Source organism: Oryx dammah, unplaced genomic scaffold (assembly GCF_014754425.2).
Source record: "Oryx dammah isolate SB20612 unplaced genomic scaffold, SCBI_Odam_1.1 HiC_scaffold_1, whole genome shotgun sequence".
Lineage (NCBI taxonomy): Eukaryota > Metazoa > Chordata > Mammalia > Artiodactyla > Bovidae > Oryx > Oryx dammah.
The window spans coordinates 9,506,076-9,524,022 of NW_024070185.1; the positions used below are offsets into that span (position 1 = coordinate 9,506,076).

The following is a 17,947-nucleotide window of genomic DNA, read 5'->3' on the forward strand; positions in this document are numbered from 1 at the left end:
GGTCAGACACATGGCCTCTGATACTAGATATGAAAAAGATATTCTCTTTACCTAGTGCCCTCAATTCAGCAGCAACGTAACAAGATGAAAGTGAAGTGAAGTCGCTCAGTCGTGTCTGACTCTTCACGACCCCATGGACTGCAGTCTACCAGGCTCCTCCGTCCATGGGATTTTCCAGGCAAGAGTACTGGAATGGGGTGCCATTGCCTTCTCCAACTAATTCACTAGTTTAGTATGCAATAAAATAACAGAGGCTTTGAATAAGTTAAACTGGCTAGTAACAACGAATCAGTTTTCTTCAGTGATCACTATTCTTCTACATAGGCAGGATAATTAATTCACGGATAGTCTTTCTGGTCTATCCTCAACTATTCTTACACTACATAATCAATTAGGGACATCTTTTTACAGATATATGAAGAGAACACAGGTAGCTTTACGTGAGTTGAGTTTATTAAATCTATTTGTTATGACAAGGGATTTCTGACACAAAAATTGCTCACTGCACACTGAACCCTGGAGAAGTAATGAAACAAGACAGCTGATGTTAGGAGGTATATGGGAGTGGGGTAGGGTGAGAAGTCATGGATAAATTAAAAACTGGTAAGTATCTGCTGAAGCAGAGCCACGTTTTAGGGGGCATAAGAAAAACTGATAAGTCACCATTTTGGTCTCTTTAGAGAAATCCATTTGTTGTTAAGAACTTAAGACCATTCACTACCATTCATGCTGCAAAATGCAGTAGTCACACTATTTCCAAAAGGATCCTAAAAACTGTAGTGCAAAAGAAATCTAAGAAAATAAATAATTACAAAACCATCAACATTTTCCAAAGAAATGTGCTCAAAGCAGTGACTTTTACAAAAAATGTGAATTTGTTTTAAATGAAAAAAGAATTCTATGAAAGATCAAAGACTCATTTCACAGATAACTTATACTGCATTAATGACTTGATTAACAGTGTACAAATAAGGGTCATGGACTTTTTAAATTAGGTCTGAGCGATCAATATAAATACTGATGGGGGAGTGTTTTGTATCCCAAAATCCAATATTCCAGCTTTGTGTCCTGTCCTGTTATTATAATTTGTAAAAATCTTAACGACGCAGTAATTCAAGTTTTCGTAACTTCAATGATGTGTTAGAGGACAATGCATCTTGGTTTGAAGAATTTGTTGTACCCAAAGGCCAGAACAGTACTCAACCACGATGATTAAATACATAAAATGATGGGTGATTCCTTAGTGTGTCAAATGTCTTATTTTTTAGTTCTGAAGTGACATCCATATCTTTAAACTCCCCTGCAATTTGAACTATACCATAACAGGTAACTGCAAAGGCCAGAAGTGTCTGAAGAACTATATCTATTGGCAGTGATTTATCTTCCTTTTCTGTTAATCGCATATAAGAACGATGCTGCGCAGCGGAAAAGGCCGCATGGGCTAGGGCAAAGAGGCCGATGCCCGCCAGCCCCTTCCATAGCGACGGTGCCATGACTCCGAAAGAGCAGCCCAACAAAAGAAGCAAAGGGCGGCAGAGCTGTTCCTTCCTCCACCGGCGGGTGTCCGCGCAGCGCAGAAAGATGAAAATGAGGTGCAAATTTTTTACTAATATTGTAAAATACTGAAGGAGTTTTACTCTTGGAGATAAAATGAAAAATAGGAAAAGTAAGCTTTTTCTAAGCAGTGAGAAATGTTTTTAGTTTTTTCATTTTATAAGGAAGAAGGAAGTAATTCTCTCATTATCTTGACTGATAAAAGGTAGGTGAACAATGATTTCTTTGCCTTTTCAGGTTGTAATACCCTTAAGTTATTTCATTACTAGAAACAGAGATACTAAGGGACCGAAATACAAGCTGACCACCAAACAAGATACTGAGATAAATTATGTGGAGATTTTATATATATGTATGTGTATATATAATGTGTGTGGGGGTGTGTGTGTATAAATGAAATTCTAGATAACTGGTCTCATAGAACTTGGTTATCACGGAGGTGATTTTGTTCTTTGAAGCTAGTCTATTCATTCATGTAGTTATACAAAGCAACTAGTTTTCAAAGATTTACTTCTAGGGTGAGAAGTATTTTCCTAACGAAAGTCACTGAGCCTTAGTAAGAACAAAGGCTCCACACATATCAAGAAATTATTCAGAATCATATAGCAGTGCAGTTTTGAGAATTAAAGGCGGGCAGGCAGGAAGCATACTTAAAGTATGAGAAGAAAAAAGAAAAAAAGAAAAAAGAAAATATTCTGGCAAGATAAAGAACAGAAAGTGAGGTATCTTGAGAAAGATATACAAAGGAATTTAGGAGGGGAAAATGGAAGATTAAGAGGGCCTAAGAGAAATGAGAGATGAATAAAGAAACACAGACTGGAAGAAAGTTAAATGCAATAAGGATTTTTGTTTTATTCATCTCTGTATCTCAATTCTTAGCATACGACTTAGCACACAGCAGACAATAAATGTTTATCTAACAAAAATAAAAAAGCGAAAGAACAGAAAGTTTAACAAAAAGATTCTATGGTTCACATGGTTATGGGTTCAGAATAAACAACTTAAACTCATTTCTTCTGGAGTTTAGCTAATTTAATTAACTTCTTAATTCTTGTTTAAAAAACAAACTTTGAACTAGATGATCTTTAGGGTCTTTTCTTTATTCTCTGCACAAATGGTGACTAAATACAAGCAAATGAAATCATGAGAAGGTTCTTAAATGTTGCTTAAACCAAATCAGTGGTCAGCAGATGGAATTTATATATTTTTGTACAACAAAGGCAAAACAGTCTCCTTATTGTTCACATGATACGAGTTGTCATTTAAAGAAACATCTGGATGGGTCTCAATCTCTTGGAAAAGCAATATTAGGAAAGCACTTTTAAGTATTTCTGCTCCAAATTTTTTTCTGGCTAGGTATAATCTTACTGAAATGAGCAGGGTCTCTTATTCCATGGATATCTGTATAATATGAATGACACCAAATGATTCTGGAAGCTACCCTACACAAGGATACAAAAGGATACTGCCAAAGAGGAAAAGTTGATTATTTTTCCCTTTTACAAAGTAATAGGATTCTCCTCAAGAGACAGAGTGTTTTTTTAATTGATGGAAATTTTTACTAGGAGAACAAGCAGTTATTTCTCCCTTTTTTAATGGTAATTAGGAAATACTAAATTATATAAAGCCAAGCAAAATAAAAACATTAAAAGAAAATGTGGCTTCATGAATGAAGGATGTACTAGAGAAGACTTCCTGTGTAACAAATTTTTAAATTGCACAGTGGTAATTAAAAGTAATAAAAGGATAATGGGAAGTGGTACCATGAATATAGGGCAGGTTAATATCATTTGAGGTTACCATAAAAGAACACAGATGAAACAAGTCTTCCAGAACCACTTCAAGTTTGAACCTACGTGACCCTCTCTTTATTTTATTTACACATACAAAAGTGCACACCATATATCATCAAAATTCAGCATATTTCAGAGTCAGAAGACTAGGAAAAGGAATGTTCTCTGCAGGTCAGGGTTTTGATGACTGGCAAAATACTAGCAAGCTTGCATTGCAATTTTTGAGCCACACCCAGTCTGCAGTTAAATATAGAGCTTAGTTTCTGGAACTATTGGTCTTCCTAACCTTCACAGTCCAAGTACTCACTGAAAAAATTATAAGTAAAAAGGAGAAAGGAAAGAGACTGAAACCAAAATCCAAGTACTAATAAACTGTCCTGGGAAGAATTCCAAAATGCTGTAAAGACCAAGAGAATTAAATTACAGAAACCTCAAGCAACATTCTAGAAACACACTTTACAAACATATTTGTCTCTTCTATGCTAATTCTCCCAGGATGTACAATGTACTAGACCCAGGTCTCTGCTTCAGATTTCACATTCAGACTGTATAACATGTCAGCTTAATAGAAGTGACAGCAAATTCAGAGCTAAGACTTAATTTTGGTATGTTATAGTATCGTGGCTATGAAGTTATTTTTGTTCATAAAGAGGAACTTTTATCTGAAGAAACGATTTTCAGATTCTTAAATGTGAGGGGAAGAGACACTCTTAAGCTGAAATTTTAAATACTGATTCTTTGCCTATTGGGGAGAATAACTTGGATTAATTTTCTGAAGTTGTTTTGGAGATTGATAAAGGTTACAACAATAAAAAATGTTTTCCTTATAATTTCAGAGGGTTCTGGGCTTAAGTAACAATTTTGTTTTATAATAGCTCACTGAAGATGAGCATGAAAAAAATCTAAAAGGAACAAAAAACAAATCATAGGTGTACTGTTTCTGTAAAAAAAGACCACATGAAATAGTCTTAATTACAAACACACACAGAGAGATTCATTTTGCCTTCGTTTTCTTGGACACACCAAGGAACAGACTCATCATTCGGCTCCTCTTGATGAAAAATAACAGCAGAAGTAATCTATAAACATATATATGGCTCCAAAGAGGATACTATTGCTTCTACATGCCCCAGGGTGCTCTTACTTATTCCTGTGTCTAGTCAAAGCTTTCTTCAAGTTGTTGCTGCTCTATCTTGGTTAACTGAGCTGAAAAACCTATATAAGGAGACTCAAGATTTCTTTCACCTTTCTCCCTTGAACCAGGACAGGCGCAGTAGTCAGGTCTCACTCTTTTGTGTCTCAGTCAAATATCCAAACACTCTGAAGACACACCTGCTTCTAAAGCTGAAAGAATCCCCAGTACCAAAGGCAGAAAGGTTAAAAGGAAAAGAGCCATCACATGCTCTGCTTTGGGGCTGCAAGGCCTGCACAGCTTCTGACCGTAAACGCTAAAGACACTTCAGGTCCACTCCATCCGTCATCCTCTGTGTCTTCACCCTCAAACATATCCACCTGCTACATCCCTAGCACTCGGCCTCATACCTCTGTTGAATGGACAAACAAAGGGACAGTTAGGTTTGCTGAATAAAAATCACATTTGAGTCTTACATTATGTTATTTGTATCTGTAGGGATTTCAGATGTTTGATGCAGATGATGCTCTTTCCCTTTGTGAATATGTAAACCACTTGAGGTAAGCCTGGCTCAGTGCTAGCACACAACAGATGCGCTATAAATAAATGATTAAAGAATATTAGTCAATTATCTAATTCTATTTTGTCCATCAAAATCTTAGTCAAGTCCCCGTGTTATTTTTTTGTTATTTTTTAATAACAAAACTCTTTTGATTACAAAAATTTCAAAACTACACAATTATAATATTCCCATGAACTCCCATGTACCTATTACCCAGCTTCAACAATTATCAATCATTTTTTCATTTTTGTTTTATCTCTTCCTATTTACATAAAGCTCCTAAGCAAGGAAGGTTGCATCACATGTTAATCTAGTAGCATCAGACTTCAAAATTATCAAAGGTAAAGTCCATATATTAAAAACAATCAGTGTGCACCCAAATAAAAATATACTCCTCTTAGTTAATAAGGAAAACTCAAATCTATCGGAAGCACTGTCTAAGTTCTACATGTGGCCAGGCCACTTATTAGCTTTGTGGCCCTGGGAAGGTACTCAACCTCTTAAGAGCCCTGGTTGCCTCAGTAGAAAAAGAAGAAACCAGGACTGTTATGAGACTTAAATGTGGAGGATAAATATATGTGAAACTCCCAATACTGTGCTAAATAACTTTTTTTTTAAAGCTATATACCCCCAAATTCACCCACTTTAATTGTACAGTTTAGTAGCTTTTAGTATATCCAGAGTTGTGCAAGCATTATCACAATCAGTTTTAGAAATTTCCATCACCCCAAAAGGAAACCCAACACTCTCCTTAGTCTTCATCCTCCCCCACAATGTCCCTAACCTCCCCTGCCCTGGGAAACCACATATTTACTTTCTGTCTGTATATCTTTACTTATTCTGGGTATTTCATATAAACGGAATCATACAACACTGTCTTTTGTGACAAATATTTCTGGAACTAGATATTTTAAAAGTCAAATATGTGGTACAGACAATGCAATGAGGTCAGAGAAGTGGAAAAAGGCCAAAAAGAGGTGATCTATCTATATATCTATGTCTATATCAGGGAAGCCCGTGTATTAATTATATCAGTATCTTTATTTAAATCTATATAAATCTACTGTAAGGCAGGCACCACTAAGATATGCACTCAGGACTATTAGTGAAGTGCTGCAGGGATGGTAAGGAGTAGTAACACTGGCTGTTTGTGTTACATATGAACAGCAGGGTAGTTAGTGAAATTCTCCTCTAAGTCCTTCACTTTCCTCATTCAAATGGGAAAAAAGATCGTTGTGTGACAGCATGGGGAGATTGCAGAGAGAATAAAGTGTGAAATAATGGTTTAGGAGAGTGGGAAAGAATGAACCTGGCAGGTACAGTATGACTGTCTGGCAGAATTAGAGATCCATTTGAGGTTCATGGTCATGGATTTCAAATGAGATCAGTCAGAAGGGTTTTAAGTGTTTCTGCAGCCATATTTAGCTCTTCATAACTCTTCTCAAAATGCAGACACAGTATAAATGAAGACACAGAAAGAGAAGAGATGAATGTATAAACGGTACATTCTGACTTATGGCTCTATCTGTATCTACCCCACTGATGACCCCTGAATCTCCATGTCTAGGGCCACTGAAATCTGCTCATACAGAGATCTCAAGGTGATCTCACAGTCAGAGCTCTTAGTGGAAGGAGTTTAGGTAGAGAGAGGACATGTGTTCAACACTGCTTATGAGAAAGGCGTTCTACTATGTGTTTCACATATATTATCTCACTTGACTCTGATAACCAACTTCATTTTACAGAAAACTGTAATTTCCAAAGAATAGTAAGTGAAAATGGGACTAAACCATGTTTGTATGATTATCTATCATAGTACTTAACTCTTCTTTTTATAAATATGGTGATGGGAGTTAAGAGACATTAAATGATTTGACCAAAGTCAAACTATTTTCTAATGGTACAGAGGGTATCTCCCAGATAAATGCTCTTTGAGCATCACCACTGCTAAATTATTTTACACTTCCTGCTCTGTTATCTCTGTGTTCCATCTGTAACTAGGTTAGGTTGATTTTTTCCTGCAATTTTTTTCTGATTATCTACTGTCTTCTATCTACTTTCTTTCCTTTTGCTTTAATATTATTAATTTGGGCCCTATCACTGATGCATAGATTACCCTAACGGCCTCCAAATATCCCTGCTTAATCCATTTACATATAAGCTAGTCACTTTTTTCCTCTGAAGCACATACATATATAAATTATAAATAATAAAATTCCATAGTACAGAATTGTGAAGATTAAATAAATTCACTTATCATGCAAAACAATTATCAATAAGATCAATAATTATACACTGTAGAATCCTACGGTAAAGTGTAAAGCTATTATTATCAAGATTTTTGAGGGCAGATTCTACAACTTAGATTTATTTTACCTTGGCTCTAGGTATGTGGTATAAGTTCAAATACATATTTAGCTGGCTGATGTCTTGCCCATCTTCCATACTCCTACTAACATTATCTAACAGACCAATCTGATCAGGTACACAAAGCTATAGTATAATTAAGCATGGTCTTATTTAATTATAGAGTGCATAGTATGATGAAGTCCTAAGTAGAGATGCTCCTGATGAAAAACCCTACGTTCAGCCACAGAAAGTCTCCAACGTCATACTATCCTTTCTGTGATTCTCAGACTGATGAGTTTCTATTCATCACCCATCAAAATGTAGCCAAAATGTCACCACTTTGGTAAAGTCTTCCTGACTCTCTCCTCTGCTTGCCTGAGTCTCCAGACCCCATAAATTTAAAAAACCATTTTCACAATAGCATTCATTCCTTAGTTCTATAATTATTTAGATGACCGTATCTCTCCACTCCAAGTATATGAGAAAATATATTTCTAGGCAACTAAAGATTGAATGAGAAGGGACTTCCCTGGTGGTCCAATGACTAAGACTCTACACTCCCAATGCAGGGGGCCTGGATTCAACCCCTGGTCAGGAGCTAGATCCCTTGTGATGCAACTAAGACCTGGTACAATCAAATAAATAAATAAAAATAGATGTTAAAAAAGAGAGTTAATGAGAGGAAAGATCAAACCAGTCATCCTAAAGGAAATCAACCCTGAATATTTGGAAGGACTGATGCTGAAGCTGAAGCTCCAATACTTTGACCACTTGATGTGAAGGGCTGACTCATTAGAAAAGAGCCTGATGCTGGGAAAGACTGAAGGCAGGAGGAGAAGGGGATGACAGAGGATGAGATGGTTGGATGGCATCACCAACTCAATTGATGTGAGTTTGAGCAAGCTCCAGGAGATGGTGAAGGACAGAGAAGCCTGGTGTCTGCAATTCAGGGGGTTGCAAACAGTTGGACATGACTGAGCAACAACTACTTATTATGGGGGACAAGCAGATATTGTGTGTCTCTTTACACGATGTAATAGGAAGAACAAAGCACCAGTTATATGCCAAAGAATTGAACCAGAATCTAAGCAGGACTCTAACTAGCAGTCTACAGAAAATACAGGATCATGTAATGAAACACTAAGAGGATGTAATTGTCCAAATCTAAAATGTGGGAAAATCGACAGGATAAAATACCTTGGTCTCTTTAACAAATAAACAGCATGGAATTTGTGTGTGTATGTATGGGTGTTTGGGTGTATAAAGCAACTGTTACAATTAAGCAACTCAGGAGACCAAATGGAATGTGTAAAAAATACATGTTTAATGAAAAGGTGAATGAATGAATGAATGCTAATTAGAGAGAAAACACTAATCATTATAAGTGATGAATTATTCAATTTTGTACTTTGAAAAGCAGGGCCAGATGTGGAAAAGGATGCAAAAGCATAATAATTTTATATGTGAATTAGTGAAATATTTATGTTATCATGGTCACACAGAAAATTTTCTGAAATATTTTAATGTTTGGGTTTTAATTTATATTTGGATATTCCTTAAGATTTTGAGTAAAGAGAAAAATTTAAAAAAATCATTATTGGTCAAATATTAACCATTATTTTTCTGTTGGAGATGAGATAGTTGTTCTGTATTAGAGCTGCCCATCAAACTTTTCTGTGATGATAGAAATGTTTGTTATATATCTGTGCTGTCTAAAACTATAGTCAGTAACCATATTTGACTATGGGGTGCTTGAAATGTGGCTAGTGTGACTAAGGAACTGAATTTTAAACTTTTAAAAGTTTATATGATTTAAATCTAAATAGCCACAGCTGGCCACCATCAGAGAGCATGGTTCTACATGAATATAGTTCTCTTTTCTATCTGCAATATTTTCCCCCTTCCTTTGAAAGTGATAGTAAAAGTTGCTCAGTCATGTCCGACTCTTTGAGACCCCCATGGACTTCAGAGTCTATGGAATTCTCCAGGCCAGAATACTGGAGTGGGTAGCCTTTCCCTTCTCCAGGGGTTCTTCCCAGCCCAGGGATAGAACCCAGGTCTCCCCCATTGCAGGCAAATTCTTTACCAGCTGAGGCACAAGGGAAGCCCAAGAACATTGGAATGGATGGGCTGTCACTTCTCCACCAGATCTTCCCAAACCAGGATTCGAACCAGGGTCTCGATGCTTTGCAAACAGATGCTTTACCAAGTGAGCTACCAGGGAAGCCCCCACTTCCTTTCGACCTAATTAAATTATGTCCAACTCTTGGCCAACCTGTGGACCATAGGCCACCAGGCCAGGCTCCTCTGTTCACGGAATTCTCCAAATAATACTGGAGTAGTTTGCTATTCCCTTCTCCAGGGTATCTTCCTGGCCCAGGGATCAAACCTAGGTTTCCTGAATTGCAGGCAGATTCTTTACCAGCTGAGCCACCAGGGAAGCCCTAAGTTACCACATCCTCCATTATAAGATCTTGAAGCACAATGTACCTTTCCTTCACACATGTATTACAACTGCAATTTTACCTTGATTTGTATGATTATTGCATTAACTTCTGTCTCTCCAACCTGACTCTCTAGGAACAAGTTTACAATGTTCACCACTGTACTGCTGTCACTGCACTGACAAGCAAATATTTATCAAGTAAATGTTACTATTAGATAACATTGTATAGTTGAGTTTTTGTGATATATGAAGGCTTCACATTGCTCCTAGTTCCATGTGATTTGACCCAAAATTTAGATTGTCCTTTAACACGCATATATCTACAAACGTATAGAGAATCATGAACCCCCAGTTAAACATCACCCAACTGTAAGAATCAGTAACTTACTGACACCACTCCTGTTTTGTACACACTCTTGCCCCTATCTTTATGCTTTGCATTATTCTGAGGTAAATCCCAGATATCATTTTATCATATTATTATTATAATACATTTCAGTACATGTTTCTAAAAGACAAGAACCCTAATTTTTATAAACGTAGCACCATTTATATATAAGCAACCATTATCATAACTGAAACAAGAATCACCATTTATCCAGTCAGGGTTCAAATTTCCTCACCTGGCTGAAGTTGTTTTTCTTTTAAACACTTGAAGAAACTGAGTTATTATGCTTAGGGTCTCTCACGTCATGAATCTGGTTGACTTGAATCTCCATGGTATTGATTAACAGAACTTTGTTTCATATTTCCTAAAAACTTGCAGCTGGATCTAGAGATGTGATTTGATTCAGTTTCAATTTTGTTACAAGAATACTCCATAGGTGGTGGTGTTAATATCCTCTAAGAGGTACATAATGCTTGGTTATCTATTTCTATGGAATGTTACCAGCTATCAATGATCACTGTCAGATTATTTCCTTCAGAGTTTGCAAAATAATGAAACTCTAATCATTCCTTTTTCATTTATTAGCTAGAATCCTTCCTCAGGGAAAAACTTTTAAATCAAAGTTCATATGTGCAGAGCAGGTTATATTCTCCATGCCTTCAAATATTTAGTTGGGTCGCTAATTCTCTAGGTGCCATCAGTAATTTTTTTAGTATCATTATTACAAACAGATTTTTAATCAGTTTGATGAGCTTCAATATTACAATTGTTATTATTACTAGTGTTCAAACTATTCCCTTCTTTGGACAACGGGAATCTCTTCATGTTAGCCCCTGAGTTCTTTTGATATCACTCACTTATCTGCAGTAGCCTTCTTGTTTTAACACAATGTCCAGTCTCATCACTGTATTTCCTGCCCCAGGCTTGGAATCAGACATTTCTCCTAGTGCTAATGGTATTTAGACCACAACTTGGGCCCCGGGCATGCTTAATTTCTACTAGGTTGATCGCTGTCTACCGGCTTTTTGAGTAGGTACAGATGAGAAGTAACATACCCCCTTCCCACTTTTTTTTTCAAGAGAAAACATAACTAATTCTTCAGTTCAGTTCATTTCAGTCGCTCAGTCATGTCCGACTCTTTGTGATCCCATGAATCACAGCACGCCAGGCCTCCCTGTCCATTTATAATTCAAACTGAAGATTACAGGATTTTCCCATCAAAATTACAGCTGGCTTCTTATTAAAAACTGACAAGGTGATCCTAAAATTCATATGGAAATGCAAGGGACCCAGAATAGCTAAAATAATTTTGCAGAAGAAGAAAGCAAAATTTATCAATACTATAATACAAGAGTTACAAATAGGTTGTAAGACTAGACATACATAGATCAATGGAAGAGAACTGAGAGTCCAGAAACACACTCACATATATAGTCAATTGATTTGACATGAGAGCATGCCAAGACTGTCAATGGAAAAAGAAAAGTTTTTTCAACAGTGCTGGATGGCTCACATGTGGAAGAATGATGCTGAGTCCCTATTTCACATCATACACAAAAAGTAACTCAAAATGGATCAAAGGCAAACATAGGTCTTAAAGGTATAAAACTCTTGGAAAAAACACAGGAATAAATCTTGGAGACTTTGATTTAGTACAGTCTTCCTAGATAAGACAATGCATACAAAAAAATAAACTGGAGTTCATAAAAAAACTAAAAACTTGCATGCTTCAAAGGTCATTATATCTAGTATGTGAAAAGACCACCCACAGACTGAGAGAAAATATTTGCAAACCATATATTTGATAAGGGACTTGTATGTAGAATACATAAAGAAATCTTACAATTCAATACAAAAAGATGACACAAGGACTGTCCAGGCAGTCCAGTGGTTAAGACTTGCACTTCCACTGCAGGAGGCACAGGTTTGATTCCTGGTCAGGGAACTAAGATCCTGCAGGCTGCAACTAAAGGTTCTGCATGCCTCAACTAAGACCAGGCACAGCCAAAACAAATAAACTTTTTCAAAAATGTGCCAAGGATCTAAACAGACATTTCTCCAAAAATATGCAAATAGCCAATAAGCATATGAAAATATGCTCAACATCATTAGCTAAGGAAACACAAATCAAAACCACAATGAGATTCTACCTCACACACACTAGGAGGACTATAACCAAATAGACAGATAATAAATGTTGACAAGAAACTGGAACCATCATATGGTGCTGGGTGAAATGTAAAATGGTGACTCTGTTTTAGGAAAACAATATGGCAGTTCCCCGAAATGGTGAGAACAGTTATCATTTAACCAGCAATTCTGCTAGTACACAAGTTATGTTCAAGGCAGTATTATTCAAAATAGTTAAAAAGTGGAAACAACCCCAAATGTCCATTAACTGATAAATGAATAAATAAAATATGGTATAGACAGAGGACAAGATGGTTGGATGGCATCACTGATTCAATGGACATGAACTTGGGCAAGCTCCGGGACACGGTGAGGAACAGGGAAGACTGGTGTGCTGCAGTCAACGGGGTTGCAGAGTTGGACACAACTTGGTGACTGAACAACAGCAACAACACATATACTCCAGGGTATCAGTTGGCAATAAAAAGGAATAAATACTGATACTGAAGACACTACATTAAGTGAAAGAAGTGAGTCACACAGGCCACACATTATATGATTCCATTCATAGGAAATGTCCAGAACAGGCAAATCTATATACAGAGAAAGAAGACTAATGGTTACATAGATTTGGAAGGGCCTCGGAGGGGGAGAAGGAGTGACAGCTGTTTGGTACAGGGTTTTTTGGGGGATAAAGAGAACGTTCTAAAATTGATTATGGTGATTGATGGTTACCTAACTGTAAATGTACTAAAAAGCACTGAATTGTGCACTTTAAATAGGCGAATCCTGTTTCAACAAGGCTGTTTTTTTTTAAAATAAAGAATTTTAGATAAATGGCTATTTTTATCCACATACATACAGAGATTACAGTCTTCTACCTAATTCTTTTGATTTAATGTTTGAATCTCTTTTACAATGAAAATTTTAGTTCCTGATAACATTAATGATTACTTGTATTTTTGTATATCAACATCTGTATCTAAATAGATTATCTGAATAACAATATTAACATTACTAAAATTAGTAAAAACAGTGAAATTTTTGCAGTTCTTTTTATTTATAAGCTGTATCCCACCTAGGAAGCATAGTCAAAATTGTGCAGTATAGTTATTTGACAAATATCCTGAGTGTCTAAGTCATCAATTTATACACACAGTAGGTCTGTTGGTTTCATTAGTTTTTTTTTTCAGGGATCACCTTTTCCCCCTCATTTCAATTTAATCTTGTTTTATAAAAATATTTAAATGGCTACAATGTCAAAACAAGGTGTATCAGAGAAATCTAGCTTCTATCCTTCTTCCTTCTAATCTGTTTTCTTTTCTCCTATTGGAAATCATTTTATCTATTTCATGGTTTATTCTTTCATTTAAAAACATATTATAAGTGAATACATAAACAAATTGTAAGCAAATACATAAGTGATAGCATAGTATATACATTTGATATTGCCTTTTTACAAAAACATTATATCCTGAATATCACTATCATATGGAGAAGTATCCATTCCAATAACTGTAAAAATGCAAAAAAACCCTTTCAAATACTTAATAGCAATAGTACAGATGGACACAGGGCTTCCCTGGTGGCTCAGACGGTAAAGCATCTGCCTGCAATGCGGGAGACCCAGGTTTGATTCCTGGGTAGGGAAGATCCCCTGGAGAAGGAAATAGCAATCCACTCCAGCAACCTTGCCTGGAAAATCCCATGAATGGAGGAGCCTGATAGGCTACAGTCCATGGGGTCTCGAAGAGTCGGACACAACTGAGCGACTTCACTTTCACAGATGGACGCACTACGGTTTTCATTCTATGAAAAGAAAAATTCCCTCCTTTTTTCAGCTGCATAGCACTTCACTATGTAAGCCCAGATAGCCAACATATGGATGTACCATATAATTTATTCACCCAGTGCACCAACAGACATACTGGTTGAATTCAGTATTTTGATATTATTCCAACATATATCTTTGGGATAATTTTCTAGAAGTTTACCTTTGGGATAATTTTTTATAAGTGGGAGTGCTGAGTTAAAGAGCAAACTCATGGGTAATTTTCCCCAATACTGGCAAATTCCTCTCCATAGAAGTTGTTCCATTTTGCATTCCCACAGGCAATGCATGAGAGTGCCCATTTCTCTGCAGCTCAAAGAACAGAAAACACTGTGGAACTGTTGGGTTTTTGCCAATGTGATAAGAGAATAATGGTAGTTAATAACTACCATTATTACACTATCAGTGTAATTTTAATTTCTCTTAATGAGTTAAACATCTTTTCATAAAGTGTAAGAGCCAGTTGTATTTGTTTTTCTGCTGATATCTCTAGTTCATTTTTCTATAGAGTTGTTGGTATTCTCTCTCTTTTAAAAGTTCTTTATACTTTAGGGACAATAATAAGCAGCAAGTCTTTTATCCAATTTTTCTTTTATTTTACTTTGTTCATGGTTTTTTTCTGCTCCCAATTTTTCTTGTAAGTTATGTAATCATATTGCTTTTGGATTTTGAATCTTAAGAAAAAGTTGACCATTTCTAGGATATGGATGAATCATTCATGTTTTCTACTATTATTTATATAGATTCACTTTTTTGAATTATTTGAAATTTATCTTAGTGTATGAGGTGAAGAATGAAATATTTTTTGACTTGTACTAATATATTTGAGTAAGGCTGGTACTTTGCTGGCTTTATAGTCTGTGCATATGTATTTATTCATCCATTTGGTCTAGGGAAAAAAGTCAAGAATTGCTCTAAGGCTAGGGAATTTTATATTCTGTGTTAGAAAATAAAAAGCTCCATTTTCACAGAAAGAAAAATCATACTATGACCTTCTGTACTACTGCTATTAAAAACTTTCAAAGGCTTCTGGCATTTTTGAAACTACTGGAATAAACTACATCATACTTTCTTACTGACTCTGTCAGGTAAGATAAACCAAAGATAACTAATTCCTGGATTAAAGACACAGTAATTAAAATTAAGGTTAAAAAGTGAAAACTAAGATTAAACAGGAGCCTCATATAGGATAACTGCTCAATGTCTTTTTAGGTGAAATTTAATCAGTGATTTTGTGGCCAGTTCTTGTTGCCCTGGGAAAACACGAATCGCAAAGCTTTCAAGGTTCAATTCTGAAAATGTATTAGCAATATCACCCATTATTATTAATGTTGGCAATTTTTAATTAATCCTTCCTCAAACTGACATTATGTGATAAATGGATACTGGTATCTTTGTTAAGGGGACAACTGACTGAAACTGCCCACTCTGGCCAGGCAAGACAGCAGCCACTTGGATGAACTATCTTACCAACAGGAGGTCCTGGTAAGGTGGAACTAACAAGCTATCATGAACCGGAAGAATTCAGGAAAGGTCAAAAGGAGAGAGAAAACACCAGTCCATATGTCCTACCAATCTCCCAGAATCCTCCTCCCTGGAATCCATTTTGACTGAGCAATGCATGCACCACCAGGAATGAACCCGAGTCAAGAGTGATTGGCCAGAGACAGTCCGGACACTAATCTCATCACCATAAAACCTGAGACCATGAGGCACGTGGCAGAGCAGTTCTCCTGGGTTCCCTTATCCTCCTGCTCTCCACCTGGGTGCCCCTTCCCAATAAAGTCTCCTGCTTTGTCAGCATGTGTATTTCCTTAGACAATTCATTTCCAAATTAGACAAGAGCCCACTTACGGGCTTTGGAAGGAGTCTCCCTTTCTGTAACATCTTCATGAAAAAATTTAACTCTCAATCAATAAAACAATCAGTACTTATACCAAATAGAAACTAATACAAGAGCTATTTTGCTATCAAGAGGAAAATGTAAAATATTGGAAATAATTCGAGTTAGATATTATTTAAATGCATGTCTGTTCTGTGATAAATTCTGAAGGAATTTTGTAGAAGGATCAAAATTTCTAAATGAGAAAAACAGAAGAGATTGTAAATGTCATGTCTTTAGTACAATAAAGTCTCACTCTTTCACTTTAACCAGTCAAGCCTATAAAGATTGTTATAGATCAGAAAGCCTTCTTTCTGATCTATAACAGAGTCAGGAAAGGAACAGATGATATAACATCAATGGATCTCTATAGTTTCATTTTGCCTACTGGGTCCAACCTTCTCATTAAGAAAGGCTTTTAATTTCAACTTGATCACAAAACTAAAATGATGGTCTGAACTTCAGCAATGAAAATCTCCCTCTCTTTCAGGCAGTGATGTTAATGAGCTGGGAAATATACAGGAAGAGGAGCAACAGTTAGAACCAGACATAAAGCAACAGGCTGGATCAAAACTGGGAAAGGAGTACATCAAGGCTGTATATTGTCACCCTGCTTATTTAACTTATATGCAGAGTACATCATGTGACATGCCAGACTGGATTACTCACAAGCTGGAATCAAGATTGCCAGGAGAAATATCAATAACCTCAGATATGTAGATGATACCACTATAATGAGAGGAAAGCAAAGAGGAACTAAACAGCCTCTTGAAGGTGAAAGAGGAAAGTCAAAAAGCTAGCTTAAAACTCAACATTCAAAAAACTAAGATCATGGCACCTGGTCCCATCACTTCATGGCAAACAGACTGGGAAAAAGTAGAAACAGTGAGACTTTATTTTCTTGGGCTCCAAAATCACTGGGGACGGTGACTGTAGCTATGAAATTGAAAGGCGCTTGCTTCTTGGAAGAAAAACTATGGCAAACCTAGACAGTATATTAAAAGGCAGAGACATTACTTTCAAAGCTATGTTTTTCCCGGTAATCATGTATGCATGTGAGAGTTGGACCATAAAGAAGGCTGAGCACTGAAGAATTGGTGCTTTTAAACTGTGGTGTTGGAGAAGACTCTTGAGAGTCCCTTGGGCAGCGAGGAGATCAAACCAGTCAATCCTAAAGGAAATCAACCCTGAATATTCACTGGAAGGACTGATGCTGAAGCCCCAATACTTTGGCCACCTGATGTGAAGAGCCTACTCATTTGGAAATATGCTGGGAAAGACTAAAGGCAGGAGGAGAAGGGGGCGATAGAGGATGAGATGGTTGGATGGCATCATCGCCACAATGGACATGACCCTGAGCAAACTCAGAAGATAGTGGATGACAGGCAAGACTGGTGTGCTGCAGTCTATGAGGTCACAAAGAGCTGGACATGACTTAGTGACTGAAAGACAGAGGCAGGAAGAGAGATGGCAAAAGTCATAGACTGCATATAATTCACCTCTGGCTGTGGAAAAACACCTTTTAGTGGAAGCTAAAGCTCAGAATCTGTGACCTGAACAAAATTTCACAGCTGGTTAATGGCAAAGCCAAGATCAGGCTCCAGGTCTCCTGACTCTGAGTCAAATGTTCTTTTCAGTATACCATTCAATTGGCCAGAGTAGACAGCAGGAAAAAAACGTGAAGCAGGCTCAATGTAAGTATGTATATGCTTAGAAATTAAATTTAGTTTTAAACATTCAATTCCATTCTATTATTTAAATTATCGAGAAATCACAATATGAAAAAGTTCAATGCTTTTCACCTCTGCCTAATATATTCTTTTTCTCTACCTCTTAATCTTGGGAGATAAATACTTTTCTAGTAGACAATTATTACCTTA

General features: G+C 36.6%; 1 protein-coding gene and 1 pseudogene across 10 annotated transcripts in view; both read right to left on the reverse strand.

The window, feature by feature from the left end:
- Positions 1-17,947, reverse strand: part of HMBOX1 (homeobox containing 1) — a 188,758-nt gene that overhangs the window by 34,051 nt on the left and 136,760 nt on the right. The gene's annotated exons all lie outside the window — the stretch shown is intronic.
- On the reverse strand, positions 63-1,599 carry LOC120860096 (annotated as a pseudogene).